The sequence below is a fragment of the Podarcis pityusensis genome, assembly GCF_964106645.2.
Source record: "Podarcis pityusensis genome assembly, chromosome: 15".
Classification (NCBI taxonomy): Eukaryota; Metazoa; Chordata; class Lepidosauria; order Squamata; family Lacertidae; genus Podarcis; species Podarcis pityusensis.
In genome coordinates, this window is record NC_138040.1 from 10,059,785 (window position 1) to 10,076,569 (window position 16,785).

Consider the following 16,785-nt stretch of genomic DNA (forward strand, 5'->3'; position numbering starts at 1 on the left):
TTTTTTTTAAAAAGCCAAATAACTGACCATCACCATACTTTTGATAAATGAAATCCATTGCAATTTTCAGTCTTGTCCCCCCCCCCCCCTTTCTTTGGAAGGGCATAAAACTATATAAATTTGCTATAATCAACCCCTGTGCCCCAATTCATCAATTAATTGGGTTCTTAATATGAAGAATGTTTTATAAATCTAACACAGCAGCAGTAAAAAATTTCTGCATTTTCTATAGGGGTGTTTTGTACAGAATAGTCACTGCTGCAAAGTAGTAATGGATGTGTTTATAAATTGCCTCTTAGTCGTTGCACTGTGTCAGAAGAGCATTTAACCACATCGGCCAATGGATTATTATTCTTTTCCTCCAAGAGCACTGTTCTCAGCAGAGACTTATCACTATGGAAGAATATTGTGGGCACTTCCAGATGACCTGTTCATTGAACATTCATCCTGATTTGTTTGCAGGAAGATTAGACAATGATGCTCGCTATTTAATGAGCATTCTGTTTGATTTGTTTTCGGGAGGGTTAGATGCCATCGTGTCCAAGCAAGTGTTTCTTATCCTACAATTTCCAGTGCACATTTTCTGTTGCAGAAAGCAAGATATTTTGAGGAAGCGGGTTTGTTGTATTACACCTCCCAATCAACTGGAATTTCACAACCTGAATCTTCCAGTAGGTCGGTGATTCTCACTGGAAAATAGGGACAGTCTAGAAGTGCCCTGTATAACATGGTTTATGTGTTCCATTGACCAAAATATAGCCTGCCTTGGGAAACACATGACAAAGGGCAGACCATAAACAAATACAAACAAACAAACAAACAAACAAACAGATAAATAAATAAATAAATATTAATTCTTAGTTCCCTACAGCTGAACTGTTCTTAAATTATGCATTGATTGGCACTCCCTCATTTCCATCTCATAGTTTTCCATTAACATTCTTGTATCTTAATGAGCTTCTCGTTGTCTTTGCACTGGGGAATTTCTAGGTGAATGTAGAAGTTCTCCTTGATTCAGTGGTGGCTGGTGCCCCTTGGGACTGGTGGGGTAGAAGACAAGGAGCCCAAACAGTAGTGGGAGCAAAAGCCAATGGCAAGCAGGGCCAACTAATTCTATTTTTGCCTCTATCCTCATCCTCCTTTCTGAGTTCCACAAGGGCAACACGGAGACTGAGGAGGAGGAAGATGGCTGCCAGGACTGTTTGTAAGTAAGAATGCAGGCCTGTGAGGGATGGCTGAGGTCAGTGGGGCAGTGCCCCATTTGCTCCAGTGGACTCATCCGCACAGCTCAGATGGAAAGTAGAGGCAGGGAAGGGGGCATTAAAAGTGGCAGTTCTTCTCAGATGTTGACAAATGATCTATCCACTTGATGATTTGTTGGTTGGGGTGTGGTGCTCCTAACTCCAAAGTTGCAGGTTGAATCCCATATGGGACAGCTACATATTCCTGCATTGCATGTGGTTGGACTAGATGATCCTAAGGGTCCTTTCCAACTCTACATTACTATGATTCTATGAAGAGTTAAAAAATCTGCAGCGCGCTCTCTTGTTCTCTCTCATACATACACTTGCTTTCAATTCCCTTAGCACGCAAACCAATAATGCATTACAGATTTATGTCACATTAGAACAGGGCTCAATTTTATTTCATTTTCAAGGTTCCGGAGCCAAAATCTAAGTGCAGCGATGCTCTGCTTATGGGTGCTACTGCCTGGTGCAATTCAGTGGTCAGGGAAATTTTACTGTGTATGCTTCATCAACCAAGCCACCATTAAAAGTACACAGAGCGAATGCATGTTGCGGCTGGGTCTTGTTACAAACACCAGTTTCTTAAAGTAAACTCTGGGGTCCTATGCAATTTAATTCTGGAATTAGGAGCTATACCTCATCAGATCTTTGGTCAATCTATCTCAGTTATTGCCTATGCAGAGTGGCTGTGGCACTCCAAGGTTTCAGTTGGTGGTCTTTCCCAGCCTTATCTGCAAATGGCAGGGATTGAGCCTGGTATGTGCATGTTTGTAGGGCAGTATAATCAGAGCTTCTCCCCTAGCACTTTCCCCGGGCCTGTGGACAATGTCTTCTGGATGATACAGCTGTATTTAACATGTGAGCTACCAAGCACCTCTTATGGTAGCCTACTATGTACTTGGCTGCCAGTGCTGACGGATGAATCAACCACCAGTCCCGTCAGCTTACATGCCTGAAGTGGGAGGGCAATTTGTCCTTTACCTCAGCAGGAAACTTTACAGTGGTACCTCGGGTTACATACGCTTCAGGTTACATATTCCGCTAACTCAGAAATAGTGCTTCAGGTTAAGAATTTTGCTTCAGGATAAGAACAGAAATCGGGCTCCAGCGGTGCAGCAGCAGCAGGAGGCCCCATTAGCTCAAGTGGTGCTTCAGGTTAAGAACAGTTTCAGGTTAAGAATGGACCTCCGGAACGAATTAAGTACTTAACACAAGGTACCACTGTATTGGGATGGCACTAGTTATTAACTCTGCAATCTAATGTACTAGGGTTGCAATATTTCAAAAAGTGAAAATCCAGACACAAAATCTACACTTCTGATATGGGTTGTCGTATGTCCAGATTTCCCTGGATATTTCAGTGAGTTCCTCCTGGGCACAGGTCTGGGAAGTTGAGGACGTATGTACACTTACTTGGGAGCAAGTTTCATTTAATTCAATGAAATTTGGGCCCTATCTGTTTTATACAGTGGATGCAGTATCATCACACTTTAAACAGTCATGGTTTCCCAAAATAGTATTCTGGGAACCATAGTTTGTTAAGGGTATTGAATGCTGTTTTGCTGTTGTTTAGTCATTTAATCGTGTCCGACTCTTTGTGACCCCATGGACCAGAGCACGCCAGGAACTCCTGTCTTCCACTGCCTCCCGCAGTTTGGTCAAACTCATGCTGGTAGCTTCAAGAACACAGTCCAACCATATTTGTCTTCTGTCGTCCCCTTCTCCTTGTGCCCTCAATCTTTCCCAGCATCAGGGTCTTTTCCAGGGAGTCTTCTCTTCTCCTGAGGTGGCCAAAGTATTGGAGCCTAAGCTTCAGGATTTGTCCTTCCAGTGAGCACTCAGGGCTGATTCCTGTTAGGGAACCCCTATTCCCCTTACAGAGCTACAATTAGCAGAGTGGTTTAAGAGCCAATCCTTCTTCTCAGGGAGAACTGTAGCTCTTTGAAGGGACTAGGAAGGGGGTCTCCTAACAACTTCCAGCACTCTTAACAAACTACAGTCACCTGGATTCATGGTTGTTTAAAGCCATTGGCTGCTGCTTTAAATGTATAGTCAGATATGATGTCAAAAATCATGATTATTTAAACACGAGCAACTCTGCATGTAAGCTTGCATGGATACAAAATACAAAATTGTGGGGTCCAAATATAATTTTCCAAGCTGTAGCAAATATATAACAAAGAAGTTCGCCAAACAATGCAGAAAATATTTGATGAGAATTCCAAGATCGTATCTCATTTGCTTCTTCAGAATCAAATTGGAGAATAGCTTATGAATTGCGGCCATTAATCCTTTCAGCGGGAGAAATCCAATGTGGTGCTACATAAACATTCCATCTATGCAGGAATTTCTGGTTGCAGGGATGGCCGGCCCTTGAGGCAAGGTGAAGCAAACACCTCAGGCAAGATCCATGGGGTAACAGATCAGGCCTCTGAGGAATGCATCACATGTAGATATTTATTCCCACCCGCCCCTTTGCTCCCAGTGTAGATTTTCACTCTCCCCTTTCTTCCTGATGTAGAAATTCACTTCATCTTCACTGGCAAGGGAGGGGGCACCATTATGTGGTTTGCCTCAGATGACAAAATGTCTAGGACTGGAATGTTCTACCCCTGCACTCCCCCAAATCTATTCTAAGGTTTTCCCCTAACTCCCCAGAGCATATTTGAGGAAGGTGCAGACTATTCAGGGGTGAGAGAAGGGGTGAAAGTCCCATTTTACAAGTGTAAATGGTTGCACTGATGGGACAGGTTAGTCCATGGGTAGGCAAACTAAGGCCCGGGGGCCGGAGCCAGCCCAATCGCCTTCTAAATCCAGCCTGCTGATGGTCCATGAATCAGTGTGTTTTTACATGAGTAGAAAGTGTCCTTTTATTTAAAATGCATCTCTGGGTTATTTGTGGAGCCTGCCTGGTGTTTTTACATGAGTAGAATGTGTGCTTTTATTTGAAATACATCTCTGGGTTATTTGTGGGGCATAGGAATTCGTTCATTTTTTCCCTTCAAAATATAGTCCCACAATGTCTGAGGGACAGTGGACCAGCTCCCTGCTGAAAAAGTTTGCTGACCCCTGTTAAAGTTGAATAGCGCCCAAGGTCTCACAATTTCCTTCCTTCCTTCCTTCCTTTCTTCCTGGCATATATAAAATACTGTAATCCACAATAAATAAGAAACCTTATACCCATATAGCATTTATTTTTTTATGGCATGCCATTGTCACTTGGGTTCCTGTGGCTTTCTCTTTCATTATGTCCCCCCCCCCCTCATTTTTTGGCTAATAATTCCACTCACACTCACATTGCCCTCTTTTGCAAGAGGTTGCAGCCGAGTTCCTTTCAAGTATGAATTCTGCACAGAACGAGGCAGTGCAGCAGAACAGGCCGCTTGTGGTGGTGACACACACCCTCTGTGGAAGGGGACAAAGGAGCTATTTTGTCACCTCTCCTTTCATGCCACTGATGTCTGCTTGTTCATGCAGAGATCATGGCCAGGTGCACTGTAGGCCAAATGCCTTTCAAGGTAAGAGTCTTAGCTCCTGCTCAGGCCCAAGAAGCAGGTCAGGTAACAATCTATGTTTTGCCTCAGGCATTTCACTCCAGAAGAAAGAGGTGGTGGAAGAGCTGTCAGTTGCTTCATCTTAGCAGAGCTACAAGGCCTGCTTTCCCTGTATGACGGAGGGAACCGAGGGATGAATTATGGGAGGGCTGGAAGGGGGTCAGATAGAAGGAACGCCAAATGAATAGTTGCAGGAAGGTGCATTGTTTTAGGGATGGGAGACATACTTGAACCAGCTTCCATTTAAAGAAAACCTCACCCAATTCATACTTTCTGAAACATCAAACAAACCAAAAGACAGAGATCCGCCAGAAAATTCGCTCCCCTCCGAATTTTGCAGCGCAGTTCTCCAGTCCAATAATGGGTAGAAAAAATGCATGCTGTAAAACTGTACTTATAAAGGCAGATATTAGTGAAAATAACATGCAAAAATGAATTAAATTACGGAAAAAGCCACTTACAAAAATGTGTACATTTGTCAAAACTGCAAAAAAAAAAAAAAGGTTATTTGGAGAAAATAATGCCAAAACGCTGATGCATTTTCATAAGGGTTTTGCGAGCTAGTGTGAAAATGTAGAGAACTGAACTTCAAGCTCAGGAAAATGGTTACCGTAACTAAGAGAAGCAAAACTGACAGTTTTGTCTGTCTCCAGCAAGCGTGCAGAACCTTTGGCCCTCCAGATGTTGTTTCAGGCAGGAGTCTCTCTTAGCCTTACCTGGGGATGAAATGGATTGAATCTTGGAACCCCCCCCCCCCGCATAAAAGGTAGGTGCACTGAACCACAGCCCTTCCCCAATTATTCAGCTTACCAGCTTACCAGGAAGGGAGTCTGGACTAAACAATTTGCTCTCCTCCTCTCTCTGCACACATGGACATTTACCTACACCTGCCCTGCTAAGGCTTTATGGGGAACAGCATTTTGGAGGAAATGAGAGGTTGGCAGAGAGGAGTTTATTTTCTAAGCCTGCTAAATTTCCACTAAAATGATGGTGATGGTTTTTGTGTGTGTGATGGTTTCTTTTTTAAAATAAATAAATAAATAGCAAATTGATATGGGAAATGTGGAGAACATGGAATCATAGAAGCATATATTTGTAGAGCTGGAATGGGATCCCAAGGGTTATCTGGTTCAATCCCCAGCAATGCAGATAGGAAAGAATGAGAAACTGGGAGAAACTGAAACTGAAAGGTTTCTCCATCCTTATTCCAGGCCATGTGAGACTTTAAGGAAAGGGGGAAGATAATGTTTGGGAGGTGGGGTAAGGGGATGGTAAAAAAGGACCCCTGGATGGTTAGGTCCAGTCAAAAGCGACTATGGGGTTGCAGCGCTCATCTCGCTTTTCAGACCAAGGGAGCCAGTGATAGCTTTCCGGGTCATGTGGCCAGCATGACTAAACTGCTTCTGGTGCAACAGGACACCATGACAGAAACCAGAGTGCACGGAAATGCCATTTACCTTCCCACCGCAGCGGTACCTATTTATCTACTTGAACTGGCGTGCTTTCGAACTGCTAGGTTGGCAGGAGCTGGGACAGAGCAATGGGAGCTCACTCCATTGCAGGGATTCGAACAGCTGACCTTCTGATCAGCAAGCCCAAGAGACTCAGTGGTTTAGACCACAGTGCCACCCGCGTAAGGGGATGAGGGGCCATGGGGAAGGGTGATTTTAGGGTTCAAACACTATGAAGCTTGGGAATTCCAGGAATTTAAAAGTGGGCCCCACACTTGAGCTAGGCTTTGTGCAGTTCCCAGACGACTTTTTCTGAATGTTGTCAGGGTCTTTAATTTCAACATCACAAAACACAACTCCATTTCTTCTGTTAAATCTGAGGCTGAAGTAGCTTGGCAGATGAATAGATCTATTTAGATTACAGGGGCCTGACTTTTATTTACCGTGGATTCTGAGAATGCTGAGGATTATATTCATTTTCAAAATCAGCCATGGCTATAAATTAGGTCTTTTGTTCTCTTTAATTAAACTCTGCATTCTGTGCTCATATAATCTGAGTGACAAAAAGGAATCGGCTGGAAGGTGGGTGGGTATTGAGACATCCTCACCTGATAGAAAAATTAAAATCGACCTGGGCAAATAAATTAAAATGGAGCTTGGGAACATGGCTTAAAATAATAATAATTTGTGTGCTGTTTGAGTCATGTGTTAGAAGTTCTAACCAGTTTCTAAAATTATTTCTTCTTTTGAAGTGCTTAAATCAGGAAGCTAGTATTTCTAGGGTTTTTATGGAGGATGACCCCAGGGTCTCATGTTTATTATCGGCTCTTACATCTTAATTGATATGGGGCTTTGGAACATTTTCAAAATGTTCCAAGCTATAATTCATTGAGGGTGTCATGTAAAGCTTGGGGGAGGGGGAAGAGTACGGAACAGATGGCACACAGACCATGCTCCTGACTGGGGAAATCGCAGGGACCGAGGTATCTTGCTGCTGTTGTTTACTGCGAGAGTCAAACGTTTCCTAAATTAGAACAGAATAGATATGCCTTCGTAAACATTGTGTGCATGGCTGCAATTGAAATTCTGTCTAAACCTGAAATATGGCCAAGATAGATGAGATGAGGACTCAAAATGCCCGACTTCCCAGATTTCACCCTCCCCCCCCAGCAAATGTTTTTGGCTTCCCACAGTGACATCTGGTTGGCAACTTTGAGACCAGGATGTTGGACCAAACGGGCCACTGGCCTGATCCTGCAGGTTAGTCATATGCTCTTATGCAAATGACACTTGCAGGTGTGCATTTTCTTTAACAGGGCAAATAGCAGACTCAGTTGTGTGTGGGGGGGTGAAAACCTAGTGGCGAAGCTGCATGTTCTGGCACCGGGGGTGGAGAGCGGATGGGGGTGTGGTTGGCACATGTCTCAGGGGTGTGGCACGCCACCCATGGGGTGTGGCATGCGTCCTGGGGTGTGGTGTGCCGCTCGTGGGGGCATGGCACCCGGCGCGGTGGGGGGGTACGCGGCATGTTTCCGGGGTGTGTGGCTGTGATGGTACCCCCCTCCCCAATGGTGCTGGGAGCGGTGCGCTCCCCCTGCCCCCCGTTCCTCTGCCAGTGGAAAAACCTTCCCCTTATCACACCATATTTGAAAGCAGTGCCGGATTAAACCCTGCGGGGGCCCCTAGGCAGTCGAAATCTCAGGAAACCCCCTCACAAATTCTCCTAATTTGTTTTTGATTCTACCAGCCAACAATTTTAATAAACCAAGGGGCAGGCCCCCTAAAAGGTGTGGGACCCATAGGCCAGTGCCTGCTCTGCCTATTTGGTAACCTGGCATTGTTTGAAAGCTAAGATATTTGCCTAGGCACAACAAAAGAAGATCGGAATGAGATGTCATAGATTTATTCTTTATAGTCACAATATTTTGCACTGAATTAGGAGTATATATCAAATGAATCCTATGTATCAGCCTGACGGCTGACAGTTTAAATTAGACTTATGAATTAAAAATGCTCATGAAACGGTAGAACATCTTTAAGCAAAATGTGTCGTTCATCACACCTCACAACAGACGTGTCTGATCTGGGAGTTGTGGAGAAGGATGGAGAAGGATGAAAAGGTGTCATGAATGCAACCTGGGATTGGAGGGGAGAGGCACAGAGCACCAGAGATCTCAGTTAATTCCATCTGTTCAAGAGCTTTCAATCATACCACACATGCACACATGTTATCATTTCCAAAGATAGTTGCTGCATCTATCTAGGTGGCAAACATAGTGGCACAAAGGGAGGCAGGGAGGCAGAAGCTGGTGGAATTGCCACACTTGTTCTTGGGGAGCTGTAGAGGTTTCCACCCCAAAATGGCTCTGTCTCCAGAGTTCTCATATTCTGCTATGGTCTTTCCTACACAACAATTAGGAATGGTAGAATATGTTGATTTTAGTTTCTCTCTGTTTCTCATCTCCTCACTCTTTAAGTTCAAATAAAAAAAATCCTTCCAGTAGCACCTTTAAGACCAACTAAGTTAGTTCTTGGTATGAGCTTTCGTGTGCAAGCACACTTCTTCAGATACACTGAAACAGAAGTTGCCAGATCCTTCTGTATAGTGAGAAGGTGGGGAGGGGTATTACTCAGAAGGGTGGTGGGAATGGGAGATTGGCAGATAGCTGGGATGAGCCTGCTGACGACTCTTAACGACTGTAATGGGTCTTACAGGAAAAGGCAAGGGGTGAGAAGGTGAGAAATGGCTTAGTCATGTATAATGGGATAAGAATCCAATGTCTTTGTTCAAACCAGGTTTCTCCATGGTTTTAAGTTTGGTAATGAGTTGCAATTCAGCAGCTTCTCTTTCCAGTCTATTTCTGAAATTCCTTTGTAGTAAAACAGCTACTTTGAGATCTTGTATAGAATGTCCTGGGAGATTAAAGTGTTCTCCTACTGGTTTCTCTGTTTTGTTTGATGCCATACACAATGCCAACAGTGTCCTTCAGCTCTCTATATTGGACAAACAGGCCAAACCTTACGCCAAAGAATAAATGGACATAAATCTGACATCAAGAATCACAAAACAGAGAAACCAGTAGGAGAACACTTCAATCTCCCAGGACATTCTATACAAGATCTCAAAGTAGCTGTTTTACTACAAAGGAATTTCAGAAATAGACTGGAAAGAGAAGCTGCTGAATTGCAACTCATTACCAAACTTAAAACCATGGAGAAACCTGGTTTGAACAAAGACATTGGATTCTTATCCCATTATACATGACTAAGCCATTTCTCACCTTCTCACCCCTTGCCTTTTCCTGTAAGACCCATTGCAGTCGTTAAGAGTCGTCAGCAGGCTCATCCCAGCTATCTGCCAATCTCCCATTCCCACCACCCTTCTGAGTAATACCCCTCCCCACCTTCTCACTATATAGAAGGATCTGGCAACTTCTGTTTCAGTGTATCTGAAGAAGTGTGCTTGCACACGAAAGCTCATACCAAGAACTAACTTAGTTGGTCTTAAAGGTGCTACTGGAAGGATTTTTTTTATTTTGACTATGGCAGACCAACACGGCTACCTATCTTTAAGTTCAGTTACCCTTATTCCCACATCAGTTTGTGGATTATTATTTGTGAATTATTATTTTTAAAAGGTCTCATAAGAGTTCATCAACATTTTAGCATGCATTGCCCCTAATATATACATTTTCATGCAATTTTGTCTAATATACACATTTTTGCAAAAGAAAACAGATCCCACAAATATCATGCATATGTGCAGTGCTTCTTTTCTTTTAAAAAAACGTTTAGGGGTACTCTCATTCTGACTCAAGAAAACCACCATTTTATAATTCAAATTGGGGGAAGTAAATACAGTAAATGGACAAAAGTACGAAGGACATGCATTACCTCATATTACACAGCTGACAGATCACAGTAACTTCTACATTCGCATGAGGTTGTGTGCACTAACATCTTCCCAATTCCTCTGATGAAAAATAGTTAGTAATTCTCCTACTCATATTGAAACACTGCCCCTCAATGAGGCCAAACATTCACCATTAAAACACCACACATCCAAATTCCACACTGCTTCACACATTAAACGCTTGCTTCTGTCTGAGACTTAGGAAACACCAGGAAAGGAAATGAAGACGCCATCGGGGGTCACAATGAAAATGACGATTCACCACGCTGGAGAAAAAACTATTCTTTTTTTTAAAAAAAAAGTTAGTTTCTTCTCCTGTTAGATTTGCAAAACGTTTAGGGGTACGCATACCCCTGCGTTCCCCCCGAAAAAAGCACTGCATATGTCTATGTTATTTTCACTTGTACACATTTTACACTATATGTGCATTTTACACCAATGTATGTACCCTTGTGCTCATTATTGTTGCTTTATTGAGCAAATTTTATATAATGCTTGATTATAAAAAACAAACAGCTCTTAAGTAGTTTAAAACAATGTTGACTGGAGATACTGTATATACTTGGATGGGGAACTGCATTGCAAAATCAAGGTATTGATTAAATATTCCAAAGGTTGACGGTGTCTAACTTCAGTTCTTTCAGTAAGTGCAAATTCAATGTTCACCTTTACATGTGAACTGAATCAAATTTCTCTCCCATCCTTAATGACAACTAGGCAGAAGCCTTGATTGCATACATTCTGCTGGGTTATAAGGCTATGTGACCGCAACCCACCATATTCAAGCCTTTGGGTGCCTCTGGACAAATGGGCACAGCACTCCTGTGAAATGCCATTTTATCTTCCAAAGAATGTTGTTTCCTTCATTTAGTCTTTCTCATTCATACAGTTGCTATACATCTAGTGAATGTGAATTATGAGGCTTTCATACACGCAGAATGAGGGGAAAGTATTTTAGAAATGAAAATTATTGATTCATTGTGGAGTGATAATCAGTTGACTAACCTTACTTGGAGATATTGTAAATGTTAAATATTGTACATGCAGGGCTGATGGTTAAAGATAATAAGTTTAAAAAATGTGAATTAGAAATAACTAGGGAAATAATGCAGCAACAAAAAGAACCTCTGGACACATCAGGAACGGAGTGTGGGAATCCATTTTTTGGAAAAATTGTATTAAATTTGTTTTAATGTGGCTTATTTGGTAAAAAAAAATGGGGAAAAATAAATAAAAATGATTTAGCATAGAGTTGTTGTTCAAAATCATAATATTGTAAAGGTAACAAAACTGACTTGGACCTATGAACACCACCGGAAGCCCTTCTTCGTGTGCCCCCTCCACAAGAGGTCCAAAGGGTAACAACATGAGAATGGGCTTTTTCAGTGGTGGCTCCCCATTTGTGTAATGCTCTCACCAGAGAGGCTTGCTTGACACCTTCATTCCATAGCTTTAGGCACCAGGCAAAAATGCTCTTCTATAAGCAGACCTTTGGTAGATTAAATGGCATTTTATAGGTGTTTGTGGGAGGTGGGGTTATCGGTTGGTTGGTTTGTGTTTGTTTGTTTTTCATGTATTTTGTGTTCTCAGTTTGTATTTTTATGCTGTAAAGTGCCCTGTGATCTTCAGAGGAAGGGTGACATGTAAATTTAATACCTCGGTACCTCGGTTGTCGGACATAATCCATTCCAGAAGACAGTTTGACTTCCGAAAGGTTCGACAACCGAGGTGCAAAGGACGGTCTCCAAAATCAATGGAGAAAATTGAAGGGGGGGAAATCCAGCAGAAGCCGTTCAACTTCTGAGGTGTTTTCGAAAACAGAAGCATTTACTTCTGGGTTTTCGGTGTTTGAAAACCAAAACATTCGGCTTCTGAGATGCTCGGAAACCAAGGTACCACTGTATATAAATGATAAATAAATGTAATTAATAAAAAATAATAAGTATTGAAACACTTAAGGTAGGTCGAAAGCATCCCAAAGATAAATGACCGCGTACGTCATATACCCACAAGATCTTCAGAGTCTTCCTTTGCAGAATCTTATCTGACACTGCAGTTGTGTGACAAAGGCCCCAAATCAGATTAATGGAAGCAATTTCTACCGATAATATGGGCAGTTGGGGGTGGGGGGTTGGCTCCAGACCACGCTGGATGGATTGAGGCTGATTAAGAGGTGATATGAAAGCCGTCTTCAGAGCTGGTAAATGATTGATTATACCATTTCTACCCAACAGCTGCACATCTACATGTTTGTTCCACATTCTCAAAGAATTATAAAAGCCTGGTGAATTCATGCTGAATTCATCCTCAGCATGGATTATTATTCTGTATGTTGAATAACAATTATGGTGCAACAGCCCCTTCTGGCAGTTTTACCTGGGATGACAGTTGATTGCTCTGCAGTTTCCCGGACTTCTGAAAGGTCCCTTTTGATTTCTTATGATATACTTAGATATTTTATTTTAAAAACCAACAATTTCATACTTGAGTTATCTAAGTACTTCCGAGGGAATGACACACTCTGGTGACTCGCAGCGTTTTGCTTTTCTTTCTCTTTTCAATTGTCATTTTGCTCTAACACAATCTCTTGCCACCTCCGTTTTCTATACTTCGTCATTGGTGCTCCCTAGAAACAAAGACTCTGGGAACTTAACAGCATATTTATTGTTAATATTTCATTTTGCTTCTCTTGCAATTTCTCTGGCTGCATTCAGAAGGCAATTTACTCCACCTTCCCAGTGTTTCCTTACATCTTAATTTCCATGTTTTATGCGACCTTTAACAGGACATAAAAGCTACTTCTGGAAGTCTAGTGGAATTTAGCAGATGTTTAGCATGCATTTCCTTGTTAATTGTTTCTGGAAAAAATCAATTTGCAACCTTGTTAAGTCAGAAAACCGGGGGGGGGGGGGTGAGTTCTGTACTGTCATTTCACACAACAAAATGTGGGGCTCTATGCTGCCATACAATTCTTTCCCACTGCTTACAATTTAGCATCACGTGGTCGTATATTGATCAAAAAGCCACCGTTCCATAGCACAACAAGTACTGCCATGTGAAAGGGACATTAGAAAGTGGGACAGAAATGCTGGCATTATAATCAGGAAAACTAGCACAATAGTTTTCACAGCAGAATTGCACCTGCCATCTTTCTTCAATGCTTCTTTGATATATAACTGTCACATCATTGGGCTTTCACTGCTATCCTGCTGTATTTTAATAGGGGAAATTGCTTTGCAAAGATGTAGTAGACACTGGGGGAAATCGCAATCAAACATGCATGTCTTAGGAAAAATTTCACTAAAATCCTGATGCATTTTAATGGGGACATTAAAATAAACAAATCACAAACTGGTGTGGAAGTGTGGAGTCCTAGACATAAGACTATATAAAAGAGAAATGGAAATGAACAGATTCACTCATCCCTACGCAAGAGTAAGGGTGCCTGGAGACTCTGGGTCTCTTTGACTGCAAGTTGTCCCTGAAACATCTTCATCATAGAAACATAAGACTGTAGGGTCAGAAAGAAGCCAAAGGGTCATCTTGTCCAACTCTCAGCAATGCAGGAACCAAAGCTAAAGAATTATTGGCAGAGGGCCATCCAATGAAGGAGAGTCCACCTTCTTCTGAGGTGGTCCATTCCACTGTCAAACAGCTCTTGCCATCAGAAAGTGATGAAGAATCACATTTCATGTCATTTTAATGTATTAGTTTGGGTCCTCTCCTCTGGAGCAGCAGAAAACAAGCTTGCTCCATGCCTTCGGATAATTGCCATGTCTTCAGATAACTGAAGATAGCTATCATATCACTTCTCTGTCTTCTCTTCTTCAGACTAAGCATACCCAATTCCCTCAACAGTCCATCATAAGGCTTGATTTCCAGACCCTTTATCATCTTGGTTCATCTTGGTTGCAGCAGTTATGGTTGAGGTTTGGTCCAGGAGACCAGAGTAAGGCCTCCTCTTTGACCCTTCCTGTTTCTGGAAACAGCACAGGTCTCTGGCTCCTTACTTCTTACACCTGAACCTTGTCACCATGCTGTTTGTAAATCCACTATAAGGCATTCTGTATGCAGTCATAGTGGGACATACTTTGGAGAGGAAGGTCTTTACCCATGTTGAAGCTAAAGTGAGTGCCTGTGAGCCAGGCGTTTTCCTCCTGCTTTGAATCCCCTCTCCACCTTTTTCATGCTTGACTTCGTGTTAAGGGAATTTCACATCTGCTCAATGATGTGACTAAACTAGGGCAATTTCAAGCTTTATTAGCAGCGTCAGCTTCCAAATACCGCTAAAACGAGAATCAACAGCTGTTCCAGGCACAGTCCCTTTGGAGAATTCAGGGCCTTCATGTTCAGCAATTCAGAGCTCTCTAATAGTCCTAAAATTGGATCTATTTCCATAACATGGCGTGAAAGGAAAATGTGTTGGAACATGTAGGACAAGTGTTAGTGGTGAAGAACATAAGCCATGAGCCAATGTCCCGTTCTGGCCCTCTGAGAAGGCAAGGGAGCTGCCCAGCAGGTTAAGTACCAATAGAGTTGGGTTCTAAGCACAGGCAAAACGTAAGATGTTCCAAACAGAAAGACCAGAGAGTAAAATTAATGCAAAATTCAATGGTATCTCATTACTTCTCCACATACTTATCAGCCTGAGCATCACATTCTCTTTCAGAGGGTGTTGGGAAATTTGTTTCCAATGTTGAGTAGAAATAAATTAAATGGGGGGGGGGGGGAGACAATATCTACAAAATCCAAAAATTATTTGTTTATACTCCCCTTGAACTTCTCCTGATAAAAGTCATCAGTCAAGGTGGCTAAGGCTGTTTCAGTGCCACAGGTCTGAACATCAGTTGCTGGAAAACGGCAGGAGAGGAGCATGCGACTGTGCTCACATCTTGCTTGTGGGCATCCCATAGGCATCTGGTTGGCTACTTTGAGAACAGGATATCAGGCTTGATGGGTCCTTGGCCTGATCCAGCAGCTCTTATGAAGCCAAACTGAGATGGGTCTAGATCAGAAACATGGGTCTCCAGCTGTTTTTGGACTACAGTTCCCATCATCCCTGACCACTGGTCCTGCTAGCTAAGGATGATGGGAGTTGTAGTCCCAAAACAGCTGAAGACCCCAGTTTGGGAAACACTGGTCTAGATAATCAGTTTTACAGTCATACCTCGGGTTACAAACGCTTCAGGTTGTGTTTTTGGGGGTTACAGACTGCCGAAACCCAGAAGTACTGGAACAGGTTACTTCTGGGTTTCGGCAGTTGCGCATGTGCAGAAGCGCCAAATCACAACCTGTGCGTGCGCAGACGCGCTGTTGCAGGTTGTGAACGTTGTGGGTTGTGAACGTGCATCCCACACAGATCACATTCGCAACCTGAGCGTCCACTGTACAGTGGTACCTCGGGTTAAAGACGCTTCAGGTTACAGACACTTCAGGTTACAGACGCTTCAGGTTACAGACTCCGCTAAAGCCACTTCTGAGCTGGAGAGGAGTTGGGGTTGTGGGCTTCATGCCCTCCCCCCACATGCGCGGGGGCTGGCTTGCAGCCCCCGCGAGATCGGGGAATCCTCGGACGCGTCATCTCCCTTGCCAGCCAATCAGCTGGCCCGGGAGCCGTGGCCCATGCTATTTAGTGCTGGAGCGGCCGAGGATTTCCCTCTTTCTCCACTCCAGTGCCCCAGCTGCTGCGGTTACAGACTCCGCTAACCCAGAAATATTACCTCGGGTTAAGAACTTTGCTTCAGGATGGCTACCGAAATCGTGCTCTGGCGGCGCGGCGGCAGTGGGAGGCCCCATTAGCTAAAGCGGTGCTTCATGTTAAGAACAGTTTCAGGTTAAGAACGGACCTCCAGAATGAATTAAGTTCTTAACCCAAGGTACCACTTTGTTTGATTTATTTAACAAAATGCATATATCGCTTTGATGGTAGCAAACCCCCAAAGTGAAACCACAAGAAGCTTCCCCCAGGTTTGCCTGACACTCTCTGGCAACCGTCCTCTCAATCACCTTACCAGTGAAGGAAATGTTATCAACTGGGTGGTAGTTGTCCTATCACCGAAGACCAACCATGCCTCCCCTGATCTTTCTCTGTGCTGCAGCATATCATACCCAGGCTCTTTCAACCACTCCTCATTCGACTAGCCGCTCTAGTGATTTAGCAAGACTCATTCCCAGCTCTTAAGCAGTAGAAGATTCTAATTAATTGCTGTTGAAAGAATGTAAGGCTGAAGAAATGCTGATTTAGCTTTTGGCTTGGTTCACTGTGTAACCCAGTCCAGCTTCCGAACAGTTTCATGCGACACTGCTTCGGGGTTGGGGGAGGGGAGAGTCAGTTCTTAAACAAGAAAAGCATTGTAGAGATCATCGCCTGTTTCTTCTCTCCTCCTCCTTAAAAAAAAAAAAGTCAACTGGTGATAAATTGATAAAAATTCTAGACCTCTGGGCTGGCTACAGTAGGTTCAGGTGAGCAAATGAGTGCAGGTATAGTCATCCTAAACTTTGCCTTACACGAATTGCTTTTGTAAGCAGACAGCATGGTTCTGTGAAAGCGATCTCGCTAGGAGAAAAGAGGTCTAAATCCTTTCTTTGCGATAACAGGATTTGAAAGGTATCTATAATAC

General features: G+C 43.1%; 1 protein-coding gene across 1 annotated transcript in view; it reads left to right on the forward strand.

The window, feature by feature from the left end:
* Positions 1-16,785, forward strand: part of CALN1 (calneuron 1) — a 139,857-nt gene that overhangs the window by 18,312 nt on the left and 104,760 nt on the right. The gene's annotated exons all lie outside the window — the stretch shown is intronic.